The sequence below is a fragment of the Leptidea sinapis genome, chromosome 37 (genome assembly GCF_905404315.1).
Source record: "Leptidea sinapis chromosome 37, ilLepSina1.1, whole genome shotgun sequence".
Lineage (NCBI taxonomy): Eukaryota > Metazoa > Arthropoda > Insecta > Lepidoptera > Pieridae > Leptidea > Leptidea sinapis.
Window position 1 is genome coordinate 8,130,257 of NC_066301.1, and position 17,509 is coordinate 8,147,765.

General features: G+C 35.4%; 1 pseudogene; it reads left to right on the top strand.

Annotated features, from left to right (window-relative positions):
• The window catches only part of LOC126975716 (interference hedgehog-like), a 49,850-nt pseudogene that overhangs the window by 18,657 nt on the left and 13,684 nt on the right, over window positions 1–17,509 (top strand).

Sequence of the window (17,509 nt, forward strand, 5' to 3'; positions counted from 1 at the left end):
GTCGCTTGTCACGCACACTAAAATAATAAACCTGGTCTGTTTTCATCGGTCGTCTAGCAGCAAGATGCTCTATCTAGATGTATAAATTATCTAATACATTACTTACCTATGATATTTTATGTAATGGTTGAAATAAATGATGATGATTGTTGAAGATCTCGGAAAAATCAAGCCGGCTGGAAGCTTTCAATGAGAGCGCTGTCTAATCCCTTTGAGATATTATAACATAACAATGTATGGCGGGTTTGTTACTCTTTTATTGTTGTACAGAAAAGTCCACAATGGTATATAATATTATGTCTATCTTTTAAGGTTAAATTAGAAGACCTATTCGTATTTCTAAAAAGACGGATTCAGTACTAAGCCTTATCAAATTAATTCCGTTACTCACCTTAAACATTTCATGTACGTTATGATAGCTCTTGGACACAGGAGGTCTATTATAAAAATCAAAAGCTGATGTTTCGGTCCGAAACGAAAGAATGACGAACTTCGAATTAAATCCTATTACCAAAGTTTTTCGGATCCGAAAAGTGTGGACGGATGTTTCGGAACCATAGACATAACATATATCATACATAGAACATCACCATAAAAAGTGATGTTGTAGTTACGATCATAATGGTGTCAAATAATGAAAAAGTAAATGTCAAGAGAATTTGGAAATAAGGTAAACGAAAGACAAAATGTCTTAACGCGAACCTCGTATCGATCTTCGGATCCGAAACACTTTCGTAATAGGAAAATGTATGATCCGTGAACCGAAACATCGCATTTCGATTTATGTAATAGGGCTCCAGGTCATTATCCTACCCGATCTACAACATGCATCATACAAACACCAAAATAATTGTGTAAGTTATAATACAGTTAACAGACAAATAAGGACTAGTTGTGTTATATCTTATAGTAACAATTTGTCTAGAAATAGATTTAAGTCCACGCTGACGAATTTAGCGGGTACAACTTTTTGCAGTAAAATGTATAATAGTAAGATTATACAAATTAAATTTCTAACTAAAATTTATGAACGATGCGGGACTCGAACCCGCGACTTCTCGGGTTCCATCCAAGGGCTCTTACCAACTCAGCCAACGATTTGAGTACGCATAGGTCGTAAATTTTGTTAAAATATCTTGTTCAGCTCTCTTGTTCAACAACTTTTGGTTGCAAATAAAATTTGTATAATTTATCCAAGAAGTGAGGGTTATCATTTTAAAATAGACTGAACTTGAAAACAAACTGAATAGTATTTTGTAGCTCTCTGATTGCATAAATTCCAACTATTATGGATTCGGCGTTCACAAACAAAAATCTCGTAAAGAATCATCTAGGCGGCAGAAAAATATATCTAAGTTGTTTGTGTATAGCCATTGGTTAGCAAATCAACAATATTTTTTCTCAGTTCCCGGTGGATTGGGAATTATTATCGATAACATGAATCGACCTGCGCCCCGTATTTTGAGCTGAAAATTTTATTAGGCACGCTGATCTTTTGTATTTTATGGGTTCTGGGCCGGTTGCGAGCCGTGAGGCTAGTCTATGTAACGGTACTTAATAAAGAGTGGTTACGTAGGTAGGTAGGTAGTCTCAGTTAGTCACAACTACATTTACAGTTTTAAAGAAATTACTTTAAATGCCTGTAAATAAGATTCAATTTAAATCGTACTCATTTCGTAGCTGCGTTGGGTTCATAACACATTGATAAATCGACGCACACTTTGATTTATTCGTGCTTACTTATTCGGAAGCTACTCAGCGCCGAAACTCGCGAATAAGACTGGCTACGTAGTTATTTACAGATGCTTGTGTGGCCGAGGACTAATCTGGCAAAGCCAAAAGTTACAACTTGCACTATGACAGAAGAACGAATAGAAATAGAATTTGATTGTTTGATTGTACGAGGAGGGTTTCCTCGTGAATATCTTTCACTGCTGTAAACAAATCGTGGAGCATCTAATTGGGGTCCTCGTTTGAGAAATTAAATATGTTAAAACTAAAAAGAAAGTTTTGATAGAACTTTTTTAGGAAATTTATTAAAGTAGGCGTAAATTTGCGGAAATCCATAATTACCCAATTGTTTTGAGTTTTTCTTAGTGTTGATTCCGCCAATTTTTGTCTTAAAAAACACATGTACATTAACAATATTAATGTGTCCTTCCGAACGAATCACAATATCAATCGAATATGTAATGGCAAAGATCGCTTAAATAATTTCGAGAAATCCGGCGTTTATAAACTAAGTTGTGAAACTTGTAACGGGGTATATATAGGTCAAACGGGTCGAAATTTTAAAAATCAGATTAAAGTAACATATTGCTGCATCTGGAAATAAATTCACACTTCGCGAAACATTTAATTGATACCGTCACTCATTCGGAAACAATAATAATTTTAATATTTATGTGTGATATGTACATTCGAAACATACATGTGAAAAAGGATTTCGCTTGAATATGTTGTAGCAAATAGAAATAATAAAACACAAAAATAACATGTTTACATTGTTGAATGAACAAACAAATTTGGTCCCTTCACCATTGCTACGTATCTCTTACGGGGGTAATACATCACAACAGCCGATCAATCACAGCGCGTCATTTCATGAGACGAGGGTATAAAAGAGCGGTTTCCGGCTCATTTAATTCAGTCTCTTGCCAGAGTTTGGCGAGTCAACGTGTCCTGAGCATGCGTCGTGTAGAGGCAAAACACGTGTCGCATTGTTTTAAGACCAATATTGCCGGAATTAGCACTAAGGAAAACTCAAAACATATGGATAGTTTTTTTTTTAATTTTATATTTGTTATCGGCTTCAACTTTCGAATAGAATTTAACTGTGTTCTTTTTATTGATGTGACTAGTTCTTGTCAATAATCCGATTCTATGCAATTTATAACTTTCATTGATATATATTTGTGACTATAAAACATAAGGTGGTCTAGGCAGGCGGCTGATGTTGCAGTGAATTGCACACCTACTTACTTTATTTGAATGAGTTTTCACTTTGGTCTTGTGTTTTTTTTTTTATAAAAATAAGTGATGAGACGAGCAGGACGTTCAGCTATGATAATTGATACGACCTGCCCATTACAATGCAGTGCCGCTTAGGATCCTTGAAAATCCCCAAAAATTCTGAGCGGCTCTACAACTGCGCTTGTCACCTTTGCCCTGTAATTTTACCAGCTATGGCGCCCTTCAGACCGAAACACAGTAAAGCTTACACATTACTGCTTCACGGCAGAAATAGACGCGGTTGTGGTACCCATAATCTAGCCGGCATCCTGTGCAAAGGAGCCTCCCAATAGTAAAGCATACACCGATTCTTATTTATTACTGTAAAAGGTATATTGTTTGCTTACGTGTTACGTTTGCGCAAGCAAGCAGATTTTTCATAAAAATTGATAAGTAATAACTTCTACATATAATAGACATCATGAAGGTAGGCTTAATGTCATTTTAATCCCAAACTCGGGTATGATTTTGAAAATCTTATTCAAATCTCTATTTTTTTTATTAAGAATTTCCTTAATTAAAAATCTCTTGTATAATATACATCTACATAGGAAAATGTTTAATGCACACTTGCCTTTACGATTTTAATTAAAGAGTTCAGAAATAGTTTTCCTTATAATTTTGTGACAAAACACAGAGATATTGGAGTAAATTTTATTAATCTATGGTCTTCATTTCTGAGGCTTCTCGATTCAATAACTTTTCCCAACAACGTTATATAACATGGCAACAACCACAATCTCCTCGTGTTTCTATGTCACTTTATTCATCATCACAAATACAAGAAAATCTATAAATTTTATGTTCAATAGGACTACATTTTAAGGTTTTCCTCTTAAAGTTTTCGATATATTTTGGACTTGAAATTATTTCTTTAGAATGTGGTGTTGATTTGAAAATCAAATGTTTGTAAAGTTACAGTTTGTATATAGTTAACAACTTATCCGTAATTATAAAAAATATTCATAATTCACATAAATAAATCAGTTTACCGTATTATCATTTCGGTACAACCTGTAAGTAATCTAGTAGCCGTGCGCTAGCGTAGGCTCTAGATTTTTTACAGATTCACACACCTACTTCGTGCCATTTTATGCGATCATGTAAGTGTGATTAAAAATTTGGTTCCTAAATATATAAATCATAGAGTTCAGATAATGTTTTCCTCGAAATTTTTCTCCATTCCTGAAGCGTCTCGATTCAATAACATTCCTAACAACCTAACAAACACAATCTCCATGTGTATCTATGTCACTTTACAGATTGAATACAAACTTTCTTTATTTGAATTCAATCACAAATACCAGGAAAGATGTCAAAATCAATACTCTTTTTGCTACATATTGCTCAATAGGACTCCATTTTACACAAGGTTTCCCTCTAAAAGTTTTCAATACATTTTGCACTTGAAATAATTTCTTTAGAATGGGGTGTCTTCGAATCAAATGTTTGTAAAGTTGCAGTGTGTTTCCAGTTAGGACAAAAATAATCATGTCTAAATATTAATATACACTGGCCTGCAAAAGTAAGTATCACACTTTTCAAATTAAATTTTTTCCTTAACTATAGAAGGTAGAGATTTAAGATTAAATACGTTTTGTTGCAAATTTTATAGGCTTTAATTCTAAGAAACTAAAATTATATATTAGTAAAATTTTTAACTTAAAAAAGATAAAACAATGAAAATAGACATTTTAGTTTAGTGTAAAAAAATTCAACTTAAATGTATTACATGTTATTTAATTTTTAATAACTGGTATTGCCTCCTCGAGCTCTGATTACAGCTTCGAGCCGGTTTGGCATACCGAACACTAGGTTTCGGAGCCGATGTTGGGGAATATTCTCCCATTCTTTTACCAGGGCCTGCTTTAGTGCCCTGAGGGTAGTAGGTGGTGGTCTGCGATTTCTGACTAGCCTCCCAAACTCATCCCAGGGGTGTTCAATCGGGTTGAGATCAGGACATCTTGATGGCCAAGCCATCACGCTGATACCGACCTCCTGAATATACTCTTGTACGATATGAGCCGTGTGTGGCCGGGCATTGTCATGCATCAGCATCGATCCATCACCCATATTTGCTAAATACGGCCCTGCAATACTCATTGAGAATCTCTTGAGCATATCTATGCCCAGTGAGGGTGCCATTTTCTATGGCTACTAGCTCTGTGCGACGTTCTGAAGATATGCCAGCCCATACATGTACACTGCCTCCACCTTATTGGACTCTTTCTGAGATGCAGGCTTGAAGGTATCGCTCACCAGGTCGCCTGTAAACACTTCGTCTTCCATCAGAAGTGTAAAGGGAGAATCGAGACTCATCTGTATCGCAGTCTCGCTACTCGATGCTGTCTCTCCAGTTTTGGGCCACTCGCTGGTCTTCGGGGTTTCAAATTTGCTTCAGCAAGTCTTCTTCTCATTGTACTGTCACTAATGTAGTCCCTCCGGGTCTGAAGTAGCTGTTGCTGGACTTCAACTGCATTTTGGTGGCGATTTCTTAACACAGTGGAAATAATATAACGATCTTTTCGGGCACTGGTACACCTGGGTCTGCCATTACAAGGTCTCCTCAGATGGTGTCCAGTCACTTCGTACCTTCGCTTTACCTTCTGGACCGTTCGTACCGTCACACCCACCATTCTTGCAGTGCGACGCATACTGATGCCTAGTTCCAGAAAAGTTCCAGTTCCAGTAGTTCCAGAGAAAGAGGCATGATAAATAAATGTTATGTGCTTTTTAGCGTAAATTTTTAAAACAAGACCCATCAATCTTGAAAAAAATTTAAAACAGAAAGAAAAATGTGAATGGTAAAATTGTAATTCGGAAACGTCTACTTTGAATAAGGAATGAATTTGTTTTTGAAGTTTTTTTCAGCCAATTCTTAAAAGAAGGTTACCGACTATAAAGTTTTTATGTACAAAATTAAATTCTCTTTGGAGTCCTTTTTATTTCGAAAGTATATCTTGTGAACTTAAAACGTTATCCCAATTTTAAAAGTGTGATACTTACTTTTGAAGGTCAGTGTATATACCTACTAGCATTATATGAAACATGTTTTTGTGCCATTAATCAGAAAAATGTGAGTTTAAGTCTTTACATGTAATAAAATCGTAACAAAGTGAAAACTGTACAAAGATTATTTTTTAAAAGAACTTGCTGTCTGTTCTACATTAAATACGAAAGCTAGAAAAGTAATATATAAAATTTTTGTCTGTTTGCTTGTATGTATTTCTGAGAAAAACTAATGAATAAATTAAACTAACAAGAGGTTTGTCCCAATATTAAGACAATATAATATAATATCACGCTAGATGCAGATTGCAGACATTGTTGCTTATAGCGTTAGGATGACGTCACGGGCAATAGCAGGACTGTCTTACTCCCCGTGTAGGTACTGAAATCATAAGAACTCGCAGAGGCCACGCCAGCGTGGCTATCCAGTAAGGACTCACGGGCGAGCAGTGTCCGACCGATCATTTAAAATTGGAGAAACATTACAGCAAAGCATATAAAAGTTAGCTTCCTAAAGACGATGAAACAATCTAATTTAAAGTGATTATTATTATTATGAAATTAACTATGTTGTGGTCTTCCAACGCATACATTACTATCTGCAACGAATGTAGGTTTGACAACGAAAGAATATTGACTTCAAATTACGATTACATACCTATTCATATTTTTAGAAAAAACTGACATATTTTTACAAGTTGATCTTATACTAGGTAGGTGCAGTTTTAGGTAAAGAAGGCAACCCTAATGTCGTCAGAAGAGGTAAGAGTTACGCGACAGTAAGAGAGGCAACTTGTAGGTGAATAAGAATGTAGATTAATAGCGCTGTGCGATCTGAATTACACCTTATTGTATAGCCGCAAGAGTCCCTATTTCTTCAATGAATTTTGCGGAGTGAGACTTCTGTACTTGTACTGTTACATATTCTTGGCAATAGCCAGTTTGAAATAAGATTTTAGTGATACCTATATATTTTTCAATATGAAATAATTTCCAGTGACATTTTTCACTTGAATAGTAACGCATTGTCTCTCTAAATTCACTGGTGGCAACTTACACAATTAAGTTTCTTCATCTTGAAATATGTTGTAAGTTTCCTCAAGATTACGCTGCAACCACATAATAAGAATTCTATAATAATAATAACACAGCAAACAACGAAAGTTAACATCTTTATAGTTTATGGTGAACTAGGAGATAGTAAAATTTGCTTAAAAATAATTTCACCTGCAACGCAAATATAAGCCGATTTACAGCCCGTCTTTATTTACAACAATTGCCTTAGAATTGCGAGCACTTGACATTTGAAGCTAAGAGGATTTAAACGTTTGCAATGTACTCATTCCTTGTCATTATTTTAAGGATTTGCCTTCAAATATAAACATGATAAATTTTGTAAGGGATCTGTTTGTATTTACACTTAAATTATACAAAACCAGAGCGTTACTACGCTACGTAAATTTGCATTGCGAATCTGTTATTAATTATCTAATATCAACATAATCAAAAGTATTCCTCTATTCCTCACACATTCCACAAAACCACACACGCACACACACGACAAATTACACAATCACTATGCCATTAACACTCACCCATTCACCCAACACTCAATATATAGATAAATATAATAAATTCTAAATAATATGCCGTTTTTATTATGAATGAAATAAATCTAAAATAACTTAATTTACCTGCCTATTAAAAACTTTACACTGCCTGTGCATTTCCCGGATCGGTAAAGTTTGCTAAAACTATTTATGTTTTCGCTCAAATTGACTATCACAAAAAATGCAATCACATCGAAATGTTAATTGTTAATCAACGCATCCATAAGTTAATAATTGTTGAATTTGAATATACAAACTGTGAAATGAAGTACTCTAGCGCAGTACAAAAACACAAATATAAAAAAAGTAAATCAGAGACATATATGATCTTATTTGTCAATAATTTTGATATAGGATTAAAAAAATTTTCATGGAAAAATGCCCTATTATGATTCCTCTGAATTTCTTCGCAGGGCATATATTCCTGTTCAGCAAACGGCATTCGTCGTTCGTGGAAAGCGATCGCGTTACAACCGCCGCACTGGGAAGATACTGCTAGCAGCGTGAGCGCTAGCGAAGGTGGCAGTGCGCACATTACTTGCGGAAGGTTGTATGGCCAACCACATCCAACGGTGCATTGAACTCCAAACTTGTGGAGACTGGAAAAGGAATTAAGGCGACAGGTTAGTTCATATAACATTTCTTTTTATGAAAATAAGGGACGAGACGAGCAGGACGTTTAACTGATGGTAATTGATACGCCCTACCCATTGAAATGTAGTGCCACTCAGGATTCTTGAAAAACCCAAAAAATCTGAGCAACAATTGCGCTCGTCGCCTTGAGACATAAGATGTTAAGTCTCATTTACCCAGTAATTTCACTAGCTCCGGTGCCCTTCAGACCGAAACAGTAATTCTTACACATTACTGCTTCACGGCAGAAATAGGCGCCGTTGTGGTACCCATAATCTAGCCGGTTTCCTGTGCAAAGGAGCCTCCCACTGGAAAAAGTTCATTACTTCAGCCGACAGACGTTCAGTGCTGGATGAAGGCCTCCCCCAAAGAAATTCACGACGATCAGTCCTGCGCTCCCCTCACCCAACCTATCCCGGCGATCTTTACCAGATTACCGCACCATCTTGTGAGCCTACCAACACTGCGTCTTCTAGTACGTGGTTGTACTTATTAAATTTGATGTATCACGTTATGAAAGGGAGGGTAAACCGCTTCGTAACGTAACGCGTTACGAAGCCAGTCCGTCTGGCTTCCCTTTCGCTCACGCATACGGTAGCGGTAGGCAGGCTCCTCCTCACTCACTCTAACCAATTGTTACTTTTATAGGATTAAATAATAATGTACATACACAAAATTGTAATGTATACATACTCAAGAAATGTTACTTTGAATAAAATTTATTTTATAATAAATAAAAGATTTAATTAATAAATAATCTTTCCTCTATATTATCATATTAATATACATAAAATTTAAGTAATAACGTAAGCTTATCTTAAGTTAAACCATTTCAATATAAATATTTCAACTTAGATTACTTTAAGTTATCATTCGGTCCGAAGGGTGCCGTAGCTAGTGGACTTACTGGGCAAATGAGACTAAGCAACTTATGTCTCAAGGTGACGAGCACAGTTGTAGTACCGTACATAATTTTTGGGGTTCTTCAAGAATCCTGAGCGGCACTGCATTGTCGGCAGTCGGCAGGGCGTGTCAATTACCATCACCTGAACGTCTTGCTCGTCTCGTTCCTTATTTTCATAATAAAAACGACTTCCGCCTCTCACTAAAATGTCTAAGGTACTTGTCAATTTAATAAAAATTAACTTACTTATATTTTAAATGTTTGTTTAATATTATTATTTTGACTCCCCATTTAAACAGGGGGGCTTAGTATTTTTGCATAACATTGGGTGAGGCACATAAGAGTCAAAGGTTGGGAATCTCTGCTGTAGATGGAGCCGCAACCTAAGAGTTGTGTCGGGCGTACCGAGACGTAGACGTTTCTTATTATGAATATCGAATGTAATTATTGTCTGTCTGTTCAGAATCGGAGTTGCACATAGACGCGGTAGAGAAGCGGCATGCGGGTATAGTGCAGTGCTTCGCTTGTAACTCACTCGGGTGTGCGTACGACGCGGCGCTACTCACTGTGGTGCCAGTGCAGTTATCAGACCAGGTACTCTTGTTTTTATTGTAATTAGTATACAAACGCGCATACGGCTCACATTATGGTATTAATCCTATCACAGCCCATATTATGTGCTACTACTGTAAGCTACTTACTACGAATTAAACACACACACACACACACACAGACAGACAGACAGAGGTTGACGCCAGAGGAGGAGGTTTTTTTTAGTCGGAATGGGTGTAGTCATAAAATCTAGTCTGACATACCCAGGCTAGGCTCTGATGAAACGTAAGAGTTTTGTCCATATCTCTGGAAAAATACGCACACACACACACACAGACATACAGAGGTTGACGCCAGAGGAGGTTTTTTTTAAATCGGTATGGTTGTAGTCATAAAATCGAGTCCGACATGCCCAGGCTAGGCCCTGATGAAATACGTTTCATACTATTACGATAGGCTCTGATGAAACGTAAGAGTTTTGTCCATACCTACCTCTAGAAAAAAAAACGCAGACACACACAAAACACACACATACACACAAAATTTTTATTAATTATAATTATGTTTCATACGCCAATGTTATTTATCGAGGTATCACTGACCCCGAAATTCTGCTAGTTTTGGGGTCAGAAGTCCAACCTTTTTGACATCGTTGCAAAACCGTTATGTATTTTAATATAATTAACAATAAAACTATTTAACTATTTATATAACTAGTATTATATAATAGGCAAATAAATTATAGTATTATTATTCTCTTCCAACACTAGAGCCGGTTGACGGCCTCTAACTGGGACATTAAGGGTATAATTTATTTAATAATCAAATATACTAATATTTTAAACTTAATTATTTTATTTCAATGTTCATATAGCTAAGATATATACCTAAGAATATAAATAAAATATGTAAATTTACAGGATTATTCAGCGGAACTTCCGAAGACAATGCAAATACCATCACAACCGCCGAAGCGGCACAATAGGATAAACTCAAGAAAAGATAAAGGTAAGAGAACAGGCGATAGTTTACGCCCATAACTATTAATTGGTTAAAAATTTCAATCTTTGTTCTAAAAATTTCTAGAACAATCTGGTTCTAGATATTCTAAAGTCAGCTTCTTCTACTTAGTAACTAATTAGTTACTCGAGTGATTCATCTATTTAGATTCAAATTAATTTATTTTATTAGTTATTAGTGCTTTATTAAGTTAAAAACCACAATTTGCTCGGGTTATTCACACAGTGGCAAGACATCGCATTGACAAGTGTTATACTGACACCTCGTCATTGAATCGCTGTTGTCGTCTCTCTCATATCTATAGCGTTATCTCACTCGAAAATAGTTTGAGTACCGCATCGCACCTGATGACATATCCTTAGGCAAGTCACGTGACCCAACTGTCAAGGTAAATACCAGGCGGAGTAAGTTATTATTCTTCCAGTGCACCCGTGTTGGTGATTGCAATAGCATAAACTCAAATGCTTAGATTTTCGAGCTGGCCATTTAAGAAAAGCGTTCAGGAAATTCTTCGCACTGGAGAGTCGATTATGTTCATGATAAATGTTAAACGCACTGTCTCAATGTTTTCTGGTGCCTTCTACATTTTTATTGAAAAGGTGTGATACCTTAGCATAACATGCGAGTCTATTTATCTGTGATTTTTGCAGTGGAAGGCTCCTTTGCACAAGATGCCGGCCAGATGGCGCCGTAGATAGTGAAATATCTGGGCAAATGAGACTTAACATCTTATGTCTCAAGGTGACTAGGTGGTAGCGCCGCTTAGAGTTCTTGGGTTTTCAAGTATTTTGAGCGGCACTGCATTGTAATGGGCAGGGCATATTAATTACCATCAGCTGAACGTCCTGCTCGTCTCGTTCCTTATTGTCATTAAAATGGCTATTAGTCTGAAACGAGCTCTTTTTGACAGTAGTCAGATTGCATTTACCTCAACACTCGGAAAGAAGTTGATTCCGAGTTGGACATGAGGATAAAAGATTTTGAGTTGAGTTTCATTAATGCAATTTCTACTAATGGACTTTTGTTCCCGCGTGAAAACTATTGTTAGTTTAACCCGTAATATCTATATAAATAAAATATATCTATACATATATATTAATAATCCATCAAGCTCCCATTTTGGGGGAGATTTCTTTGCCGCCGAGGTTGGGTAACACAATAGTGCCTTTGTCTGATGTGAAGCAACAATGTGTAAGCATCGGTGTTTCCGTCTGAAGGGCGCCGTAGCTAGTGAATTTACTGGGCAAATGAGAGGCATCTTATGTCTCAAAGCGACGGTTAAAGGGCAATGTTTAAGGGGAACGCTTTTACAATTAACTCCCAAGTGATATGCTTAAATTGTCAGAAAATTAATAGAAAAGCTTACTATAAAATAACGGATTACTTAGATGATAAAAAAGCTTGGGAATGAATATGCTCTAACTCTGTCTAAATAAAACAAAACATTATAATTTTATAGAATAATATATTGTTTTTACAAACTACATTATTATGTAGCTCTTATTATTATAAGAAATAAAAAAATCAAATTTGATTTCAATGAATTAAGATATTTTGACTTTGACTTTGATTTTGACAAGCGCAATTTCGATGCGCTCAGAATTTCGGGTTCATCAAGAATCCTTTTCTGCACTGCATTGTAATGGTCAGGGTGTCTCACTTACTTACTATCCATGTCACTTTTTCTTATAAAAAATCAAAATGGTGACGGTTATTGAGCCACTGAATTGTAATTGACGTCACTACGTCAATTACTCTGATTGATATTTCAGTTTACAAGACCGATCGCTTTTTACTTATCTCAATGTTTGTATGAATTTTTTTTATATTTTAACACCTTATTTTTCTTTCATTATCCAAATGTTGTGAGCCTTTCTGACTGTAAGTTCCTGCTAAGATTCGTCTTCAATCTATTCGACACGTGTTTCGCTTTAACACGAGGCATCCTCAGGAGATGTTGGCTCGCCAAATTCTGGCAATCTTAGCGGTACTTACACTCAAGAAGGCTCACAAAATAACGAGCAATTTAATAAATTTTCTTCATTTGATTATTTCATATTCATCGTGCCCATTGTAGAAGAGTTTCATAACTAACAATATATTCATTTTTGTTTTCGTTTATCAGCGGTACTGATAGCACCATCGCGACCCAACGTGACTCGGCTATCAGACGAGAGCGTCATGATATCGTGGACTCACTCTAACCACGGTCTGCCAATTCAGTTTTATAAGGTAAGACACAATTATTTGAGTCCATTTTCTAATAGGCGTTAGGCCCGTCCGCTTCGGTGTGCGAATTTTAAAAGGAAATAAAAAAAATACATTTTATCAATCTTATTAGAAATACAACAAAAAAAATAAACCATCTAGGATAAATTTCGCATCGAATGGTGTGAGTTTCATGTCGATACGATCAGTGGCTTAGGCGTGATTGAGCCTCAAACAAAGACCATTTTCATTATATATATAATCATATTCAACTTACTATATATATCAATAATATTCTATAAGCCAAAGCGTTTCGATTTTTACAATATCAAAAAGCAAAATATTTATGATAAACATAGAAGAAATTCAGTACAATTTCTTTAACATAAAATGGTATGTATGTGTACTACAGAGGGCGCTATATATTTAATTTAGTGCTTACGTGCATATGAAGTACTGTTATCACCTCTGGGCGGGCGCTCCCCAGTACCAGTCTCTTCAATTTGATCCCATACAACGAAGAGCGACTCAAATCAAGTCATCACCGATCGGTTTGATTCGTTTGCTTTCTTGTCTCTCGCCATCTTCCACCAAATATATCACGGGGGTGCTCAGTAGAGTTTTTCAGATTAAGGAGCAGCCTAATTTTACCACCGTACACTACTTCCACAAAATGAGAATTCCACCATGTGAGAATTAAATCATGTTAACGCATTCTGCAACCGCGCTTTTTGCGATACGACTTAGGCTGAGAACGTACTTAGACTTTGATCACACTTAACCTACGTAAAACTTAGCTGAGTGTGATAAAACGCGAACTTGACTTTTGCATTGGACCGTGTTAGATTCAGCATTAAATCCTCTATAAAATATTCTAAAACAATTAGCTTATTACCAACATTAAAACAACCAATGTTCTAATAACCATTACATCATCCAAACAAGTGTTGTAATGAAATTCAGTACAACATTACAACACTCGTTTGGATGATGTAATGGTTACTAGAACTGGCTTTTTTAATGTTAGCAGTAAGCTATTTCAGAATATTTTATAGAGGATTCATATTATGGGTGTAGATAAAGTCTTGTATGCAACTGTTAGTTAGTTAGGTAATAAAACACTCATGTGATACTATTATATATATGATAAACCCACATTGTGTTTTAATACCACTTGTAACACAACAGTTGCATAAATAAATATTATAGGTGTGTGTAATAGTGTTACTCTGCAGGTACAATACCGTGAAGTAACTAACTCATCCAGCGTTCAGTAGCACACCGCTAACAACGACATACCGGCATACATACACTCCTACGAGATTGAAGGACTGGTACCGGACAGATTTTTCAAGTAAGATAACAAAATCTACAAATATACACATATACACAAAGATAAAAAACAAAATCTACAGATATACACAAGTTTAATTTATACCAAAATTCATGGACGATGCGGTACTCAAACCGCGCCTCTTAGGTTCCGTCCGAGCGCTCTATCCAACTGAAATTTTTGTATGTCTTGTTCAACTCTCCGATTGTGGCTCCATCTACAGATGTACGAGTACATCCATGAATTTTGGTACAAATAAAATTTGTATATTCAATCCCAAATGTGGGGTACTTAAAAATAAAAATGATAAAGAAAGTGACAAATACTATATTTTTTTGTGAACATTCTGTAAATTTTAATGCTTGTTTAAATTTTATATGTAGGTATTGTAGAAATTTAGCCGCAAACTAGTTAATATAGTAGAGGTTATATTTATTGCGAATACATTCAATACAAAGTACAATTTATTGAGAAACTGAAGTGGAGCAGTAAAGTGCTCGAATGGCGACCACGTACCGGAAGACGCAGTGTTGGACCCCCACAAGATGAACCAACGATCTGGTCAAGATCGCCGGAATACGTTGGACGAGGGCAGCGCAGGACCGATCGTTGTGGAAATCTTTGCAGGAGGCCTTTGTCTAGTAGTGGACGTCTTCTGGCTAATGATGATGATGAATCATCCTTTCAGAAACCCAATTCATGCGTACGATTAGATTTGACACTTGATTTGTTGATTTTTCCGTTGAATAGCACTTAGGAAACCGGGGGTTAGTATCACTCGATCCGACGTTAAATATGAACATTTTATGAGACTTATTGATTTAATGTAGATAATAAGCTGACGGTTTTTGGAGCATTTATAGCAAATGGGTCAACTGACCTCTACCCCTCTACTATAAACCAATTGCCACTGGACTGGCGGCTGTCAATGTGCTTTTGTGCTTATTTGATATTCGCCATTTTGGCGCTGTTGGCCTGTGGCCATGTAGCGAGAGTCTGCGGTCTAAAACTAGTGATGACAACGTAGTGGACAACATAGATGGTGGGAAAATATTCACAAAAAATTTGTGTACTTTATAACGTTGATTATTGAAGTATAAATAACACGGAAAACGAAAGAAAATAATTCAAAATGCAAAAATACTTCAGAGTATTGTACGTTCCTTCGCAGCCAATTGTATTATACGTCAAAATTAGTTATGTGGACGCTCGCGAGTTACGCTTCAAATAGGCACAAAAAATTTCTAACAAACTGTCAAACATGGAACAGCCTGTCCAGTGGTATTAATACAGGTCAGCGAATTTTTTTAATTGAAAATAATTATAGCATCAATGTTCTATATCAATGTGTCAATCAACATTATGAAATTTTAATCCCACAATTTCAATGGAAAGGTAAACATGTTATATCATTAATTATTTGTAGCTAAAGTGTAGCCCCTGTTTCATTTATAACTTGTCGCAGTTTGAAACTAAATTACAACATGTGCAGCAAAATTATTGCATTAATGTGTTTATTCTATTCGGAATAATTTATGTTGTGGCAACACATAACAGATTCATTATAACATAATATTATATTAATCGAACTAAGCTCTGCTTTGCGGTCTAGTGTAAGAGCTAGTCAATAATTTATTGTTTTAATTTACATCATTCTTGATTATTTTAAACAGATATGTAGAATAGTTTGATATTAAGTAAATATCTCGTCTATTTGAAACCCGACTCAAATATGTTATTTATTTATTTTTGGAGGTCAAGTAATGGTAGAAATGATAGGTACTTTTAAAGTTTCGAATTGATGTATTGATTTATCTGAAGAGAATAAAAACATCTCTTGGGAACTAACAAATTCCTGCGAAAAAAATTTAAGGTTGTGTATGAGGTTGAGTAACTCCCATTGGGCCCACGTATTCCTCTTAAATGATTAAATGAAAAAACCTTAAAGTGTATAGTATCAAAATATAGTCACAAGTAGAATATGCCTTGATTGAACACAATTCTTCAATCCAAGGTGCGCAAAAAAAAAAGAATGCTGGGAGCGTTTCTTGCGTTTTTCTTCTCTCTCAGAGCGAGATTTATTTCCGAAGTGGTAGTGTTTAAACTGACATCAAAAATAATTCCAATTTTGAGAAAATTAATGCCTTTTTTTATGCCTTGCCAAATTCATAAAGTGAAAATTAACAAACAATTACCCATAGTTATTCGTATTATTTTTTTTAATTAAAAAAAAACATCTATGTTTCTTGTCAATGAAGCAACCTTCAACAAATTATTAATTATAATTTTTTATTACATATACTTGACTCTTACGCTTTTCATTACATTCGAGCTAAGCGTTTCGTTAAAGTAATTAATACATTTAAATCTAATGGGCGGACGTGTAAATAATTTGATATTTTACTATTGATCGTAAAATATTAGCGATATTGAAATTTTAACTTTTATCAGATACATTTAAATTGAAATTACCGTGGATGCTATTGAATTTATATTCATTAGATGTTACGTATATAAAAATTAATATTTGTTTTTCATTTCATTCATTTTATCTACTGCCATTCATTTCATCCGATTGTCGTCAAACTATGCCAGCTGAATACTTGCACATACCAAAGGTCATTTAAAGGTATAGGGAAGTCAAGTTAAAATATATTTATTAGCTACATTGTAAAAGAAGCGGCCAAGTGCGAGTCGGACTCGCCTACGAAGGGTTCCATAGCAGCATGTAACAGAATATAAAAGTTCTTGTAGTTCGTTGTAACTTTGATCGATTTTTTAATAATTGCGTATTTTTACAATGAAATTATTGATAAAACGATTTATGATGTATTAAAAAAACTACTTACTAGATCTTGTTCAAACGAATTTTCGGTGGAAGTTTTGAGTTTCGGTTCTAAGTATGGGGAACCCCCAAAATTTGTTGTTTTTTTTCTATTATTGTGTGAAAATCTTAATGCGGTTCACAGAATACATCTACTTACCAAGTTTCAACAGTATAGTTGTTATAGTTTCGGAAAAAAGTGCCAGTAACATACGGACGGGCAGACAGACATGACGAATCTATAAGGGTTATGTTTTTTGCCATTTGACTACGAAACCCTAAAAATGAGTCACAGTGAAGCGTGGCCGGGTTAAGCAAGTAATATACAGTATGACTGTGAGACGCTAATCAAATTAAAGGAGAGTAGTCGGATATCGTTTCCGTTCTGATTGTATAATAGAATT